Source organism: Emydura macquarii, unplaced genomic scaffold (genome assembly GCF_026122565.2).
Source record: "Emydura macquarii macquarii isolate MOO-44397 ecotype Brisbane River unplaced genomic scaffold, CSIRO-AGI_Emac_v2 contig_2539, whole genome shotgun sequence".
NCBI lineage: Eukaryota > Metazoa > Chordata > Testudines > Chelidae > Emydura > Emydura macquarii.
This window is the reverse complement of record NW_027132676.1, coordinates 4,582-11,053: the sequence shown is the minus strand read 5'-3', so window position 1 is coordinate 11,053 and position 6,472 is coordinate 4,582. Positions and strand designations below refer to the sequence as shown.

Genomic DNA, 6,472 nt, shown 5'->3' with positions numbered 1-6,472 from the left:
GAAGGCCGAGGAGGAAGGCTGTCCATCTTTTGACTCCTGTACAAAGCCGGGGGGACAGAATTTAGCTGAACTAGCTCTGACACAGAACCCTTTACAGTTAGTTTCTGCTTCCTTCATGAATATGTCTTCATCCCTCTGCCCACCCCACCCCAGCTCTTTGTCACAGTGCAAACTCATGGATCTCGCAATGTGAGCCCGAAGAAGCTTCAGTGGGATAAGAAGGATGAACATTGCTAAGCTGCCCAGCACCAGCAGATCATCTTAAATTGTAAATTTGTCCCCCCTCCACCCCGTTTTCTTTTTTAGAGACCAAACTCCTGAGGACAGGATGCGATGTACGTTAGTGAGAGGATCTTCTGTTCTCAGCATCATCCCCCTAAACGTCAGAGCTGCTGTCAATCCTGCCTCTGGTCCCAGGTTTGCTGGGGGTGAGCGACAACAAAGGCAAGTGGGAGAAATATCAGTTCCATATCTAGCCGCAGCAGCACAAAAGTGAAGGGAGAGTCAGCAATGGAAACGCCTGCATCCCTTACCTTCAAAAAGAGCAGCTGCCTCAGTGAGCTCTGGAAAACGGGGTTCATTTTATATTTCTTCTTCTTAAAATCTGTTTTCGAAACCCTTTGAATTACCTGCATGAGATTGAACATCCATAGTCATTTGGAAGTGGTGTTTTAATGTCACAACAGCAGTTTCAATAACGATCAGTGATTGAATGAAGCTTCAGACCTATAGTGATGACTCTAGTGTCTGATTTCAGCCTCTCCAGCCTTATCTACATGCAAACGTTCATCGGTTTAATTCCGCCAGAGGCACCCCCTGTCTGAACACTCCTTATTTCAGTTTATCTTAAATCGATTAGGAGCAGACTGGCAGTAAACCACAACCAGCTGCTCTTAAACCAAAATGAGCATTTCCACCCAGCCAGCGGCACTCTTTTAACTATTATTAGTAACTCTGAGAGGTGTGAACTACCCATCCATGTCTGAGGCATTAGCTCAGATGGCTCAGTGTATGTTACAGCTCCCCTTCTGTGCCCAGCCATGGAGCAGATCATCTGTTACAGCCCCAGCCAGGGGCTCGAACAATCCACATTTTAAAAAACAAACTTCTAACCTTTTATTGATCACACAAAGGAAGGAAAACAGTTAGAGCTTTTGACACTTAAAAAGTCAAGTAAGCTTCATTTTTTAATTTTCTTGCCCATTTAGTTGGATAGAGTTAAAAGGAAAATCCTCTGCTTTCGAGGGGCTCAGATACAGCACTGAATAATTTTGTTGGGGAAAAGGAAGCTTCTTCGGATGGTCACTTTTGCTGTAGTGTTGTTACCTCTCAGTTTTCTTTTTGAGAAGCTGAACAGATCGAGCTCTTAAGTCTCTCGCTGCCAGATGTTTTCTCCTGTCCTTGTGGCTGTTTTCTGTACCCTCCTCAATCTTTCAACCCCCTCTATAAAAGACGCACCCCACCACTGGATGGACTAGTCCAGCATCTTTCTCACCAATGCCGTGTGCCAGAGGGTAGCTGCATTAGCACGTTGGAAGAGACCAAGAGGACTGCAGAGACAGTTTCCTTTTGGCCAAAATAAAGAATGCAACAACCAAGCTGATGCGTGGAGGGGTCACACGTCAGGTGCACAGATGAGGGTGTTACATTCTAAAAATCCACTGCATTGAATTGTGTCCACCTCCTCAGTGTTCAAATTTCTCCAAGCCTACTCAGAGAAAGATCTGCTGCTTGGCTGAAAGAATGAAGTTGCATTACAGAGCTGGGGAGTTTTGTGACACTGAACAGAACCCAGTTCGTTTTCCGTTCAGCTTCCCCCGGCCCAGGTCCAGCATCTGAGCTGTGTATTACGGGAAGGGTGGTGCTCTCCCTCTGGACATTTGGTCGGATCTGGTTCACGCTTCATATCACAGCCTTGGCTAAGACACCCTGTGATACACACACAGATGTAGGAGGGAGTTGCCAGACACAGAGGTCACATGTCACCTGTGTCCCTTACCTCGGTAAGTAACTCCAGAATGTGATAGCCTCGAGACTCTTCGAAGATCTTTGCTATGGTCTGGATCAACCTGGATCCGGCCTGTTTATTTCGATAGGCGACGTATCCTGATGAACAGCAAGGTAATTAGGTTACATCACACAGAATGAGACTTTCAAAACAGCCTGCGGGTTTTTTTCTTGGCAGCTAGCACGTTCTAACCTTTGCTAACACTAGTGTAGGCAAGATGAATCAGACTTCAGCATGCGCTAGATGGGCGAATTGAAGGCTGGGATTAGCATTCAGGGCTGTCACTGGGAGGAGTTCATCTCTCAGTCCTTTGTGAAATGCTCACACAGTGGCTGGAGCACATGTTGTGATGGCCTCTAACTCTGCTTTTCGGAGCCCAAGAAGGACTTTTGCGAGACCACTGATATTACTGCAGTCCTCGTGCCTCTGGGGGCTTAAAGATTTTTATTCCCCCCACATCCTGTGTTTCAAGCAGCAGGAAGAGGATGTGTGGGGCACCTCTGCACTGCTTGAGATAATCTCTGCCTGGGTTACATCAACTTGGGGGCAACTCTGTTAGACGGTAGCCATTAGACGCAGCTCTGCCAGCCTGCACCAGCACAGCCTCCCCCCAGACATGCTCCCTCTCTGTAGGGCATTCTTCTCTCCAAGGCACACATGCCGCTGTGCTAAACATGTCATCCATGGGCCCCACCAGCCCCACGTCTCACTGCAATTGCACCCGCTAGCAGCACCATTCGGTCCTTGAGGGGTACAAGTTCCACCTCAGTTTCAATGGTATACCTATACCTGGATAAACCACCCATGTAACTTGGCCCTACAAGTGCGATCACGGTTTCTGGCTCTGACTGGATAAAGTTGATTAGGTCTCATCCCAGCATCTACTAGAGACTGGATCAAATGCTGAAGGAGGAGATTTAATATCTGTGCTAAAAACTCTCTTTTGTTAGAATTAACTGTTCTATCGCTGGATATTGGTTATCCAGATAAATGCCCACTCCTCTTTTGACTCCTGTTAAATTCTTGGCCTCCGTAACATCCTGTGGCAGTGAGTTCCTCAGGTTAATGACATGTCATGTCGAAGGACCTATTCAATTTTTAATTTGTTTTGCAATGACGTACTTGTAACTGTGCATTTACAAAATGCAGGCCCTATAACAACAAATGCAACCCTACAAGCACCTGTCAGGGATTTTCTAGGGTTACTTGGCCCTGCCTCAGCAGGGGGGATGGTCAGGATGACGTATCGAGATCCCTTGCAGCCTGACAATTCTAGGAATACAAGGGCATGGGGCAGAAGCTTTGATGACTCACCCTGTAACGGAGTCTGCTCACCATGAGGAGCCCCCGCGTGGCCAGTTGTGGCATAGCGGCTTTCTCCCGGGTTGGCGTCCGCGGCCAACAGTTGCTCCAGCACTGTCTCTGTCGCTAACTCGGCCCTCCAGCCAGTTCACCCCCCTTAGCATGACTCCAAGGGGTTTCTGGTTATGGGTCATGGCCAGCGACCAGCCCTCTGTCCTGCCCTACATGCAGGTCTTGTTGTCTCAGTTTCCCCTCTTCTCCTTCCACACCTGGGCTGGCTTTTGCTAGCTCCCCAGGTGCTCTCTCCTGAGATCTCACAGGGAAGCAGGCTGCAGCGTGCATCCGTACCCCATGGTGCAGCAGGCATCCAGTCTGGGGCCATGGAGGGAGGCAGGCGGAACGGCAGCTGCTCAGAGCACCCCCAGCTCACACCAGAGCAGCTCCATGGTTGCAGGGGAGGCAGCACCGCAGCACAGAAGTTTAACCAAACCAGTTTCATATAAACCCCTTCACTTAAACCAGAGCAAGCCCCTATGCAGATGCTCATAGCAGTTGTAATTACTATTATTATTTATCTGTATTCCGGTAGCACCTAGAAGTCAGGACCCCATTGGGCTAAGCGCTGTACATTATCTCTGAGATATATTATGGTAGTGCCTAGGAGCCTGAATCATGGCCCAGGACCCCTCTGCACTAGGCGCTGTACATTATATATTAGGTGTATTATGGTAAAACCTAGGAGCCCCAGCCAACACCAAAGATTACCTTAGGTGTTGTAGAAATACAGAACAAAACATGGCTTATATCTGTTTTCCGTGCACCAGGAGTTTGTTGGTGAAAGTTAAACTGATTTTTACTAGGTTTAAACTGCAATGAAGGGCTTGCACTAGCTTAACTAAAGGTGTTATTTTAAACTGGTTTAGTTAAACTGTTGCAACGTCTGTGTTGAGACCGGACCCATGTCGTTCAAGTGTAAATACATGGTTAGCACCAAACAGCAGTCAGGTGACATTTAAAGGGACAGAACAGAATCTATCTTGGGTTCCAGGTAGCATGGGCTTTGCTGGGGACCACGGGAGGAAACACTGAGTGATTGGAGTTGGTGAGACTCCAGCAGGGAACAGGAATGAGCTGTCTGGAGTGGCCACGGGATTGTAAATTTCATACATGAATGTTTGTGCCACCCTTCAGCAAAGCCAGCAGCTGGCACAAAGACATCAGTGCAGTTACACGGTTACTTCAGCAACGTCAGAGAGAACGGTGTTTGCTCTCTTACCTGGGGTAGACGCATAGATGAAAAGACTGTCGGTGTGTGTGGGGATCAGCTTGTCATTACCAGGAGACAGTGAGAGAGAGCCAGCTGCACCAAAGTCCACTGCAACAGCGTCCTCCACAGGAATGCCAGAATCGTTGTTATCTAAAGTTATATAGTTTCCCTTTCAGAGCCAACAATGTGATGCAATTGCAAAAAAGGCTACTATCTTTCTGTGCTGTATTAACAGGAGCGTCGTATGTAAGACACGGGAGGTAATTGTCCCGCTCTACTTGGCACTGGTGAGGCTCCAGCTGAAAACTGTGTCCAGTTCTGGGTGCCACACTTTAGGAAAGATGTGAACAAATTGGATAGAGTCCAGAGAAGAGCAACAAAAATGATCAAAGGTTTAGAAAACCTGATCAATAATGAAAGGTTAAAAACTGGGCACGTTTAGTCTTGAGAAAAGAAGACCGAGGGGTGACCTGATAACAGTCTTCAAATATGAGAAAGGCTGATATAAAGAGAAGGGGAATCAATTGTTCTCCATGTCCACAGAAAGTGCAACAAAAAGTAATGGGCTTGATCTGCAGCCAGAGAGATTTTGGTTTGATGTTAGGAAAATCTCTCTAACTCTAAGGGCGGTTGGCTTCCAAAGGAGGTGGTGGGATCCCCATCACTGGAGGTTTTTAAGAGCAGGTTGGACAAACCCCCGTCAGGGCTGGTCTAGATTCACTTAGGCCTGCCTCAGTGCAGGGGCTGGAGCTGATGACCTCTCAAGCTCCCTTCTGGCCCTGCGTTGCTCTGATTCGGACTATGCCTCAGGTTCACCGGCTCTTTGCTGAGCTCACGGTCACTTTGAATCGCATGAGCCCATCACACTGAAGTGTCCCATTTTATCACACAGAGAGAAGGTCACAAGTTTTGCTGGCAGAGGAAGACAAATGGACAAGCTGGGATCCTAGAGAGGGCAGGGGCTGATGGGGTGGTTTGGGGATGAGGGGAGTGATGGGTGCCCAATTACACATTGCAATGGCCAGTGGGAACCCCCGTTAAACTCGGCACAGATGTAAAATTGTCTTGCAACAGGGGGAGGTGGATTTTTTTGGCTCAGGATTTGGCGGAGGACATGTCCACACACCCAGAGTCTTGCTGAGTTGAGACGAGGGACGCACGCTGTAGGCCACACCTTCCAGCCTGGCCATGCTGGGCTCAATGCAGGACCAAGGAGGGCGGCAAAGGTGATGTTCTCTGATTAGTAGATTAATCACTAACATTGCCCTGTCCTGTTCATTCCCTGTGAAGCACTAGCCACTGGCAGAAGACAGGACACTGGGCTACATGGACCAGGGGTCTGAACCAGTATGGCCGTTCTTATGTTCTTCAGTGCTTTGCCCCTATTTATAGATGCAGCAGGTGGGTAGGAACCTGACAGAGGAAAATATAGTCACAGCTTTGAAGATCTCAGATGATGAGGAGGAGCTAAATGCAGCTAAGAGGAAGAGGTTGAACCTGATGCAATAAATGGCAGATCCTCCACCTGCACACTCACATTTCTAGGCTTCCCCAGAGTCTCCTACCATACACTCAAATGTCTCAAAGACTCACCCCCCGACAGGCCTGGATGATGAAGACCTTGGGCTTGCCCTGCAGAGCTTTGCACTTCTCATTGGTCATCTCTGCAAACAGCTCCTCCAGCTTCACGTCCTTTCCATCCGCTCCACACACAGTCTCCCTGTTACCATGAGCCATGAGGATGACGAAGCAGCAGCTGATCGGGTCCTCTCTGTCATCTATTTCCTTTCTAAATTGCTGCAGCTTCTCCTTGAAATCCTTTGTCCAAAAATTGTGAGCTCAGTAAATGAGTTGGGTAAAAGATGAATTTCAGTTTAGACAAATACTAACATTTG

At 48.1% G+C, this 6,472-nt stretch overlaps 1 long non-coding RNA gene across 1 annotated transcript; it reads right to left on the bottom strand.

Annotated features, from left to right (window-relative positions):
* Positions 1 to 566: 566 nt before the first annotated feature.
* Positions 567 to 4,708, bottom strand: LOC137163460 (uncharacterized). Its single transcript, XR_010922722.1, has 3 exons — positions 4,587 to 4,708; positions 2,000 to 2,106; positions 567 to 629 (listed from the first exon to the last, which is right to left on the bottom strand). It is a non-coding gene; the product is annotated as an uncharacterized lncRNA (long non-coding RNA).
* Positions 4,709 to 6,472: the final 1,764 nt, after the last annotated feature.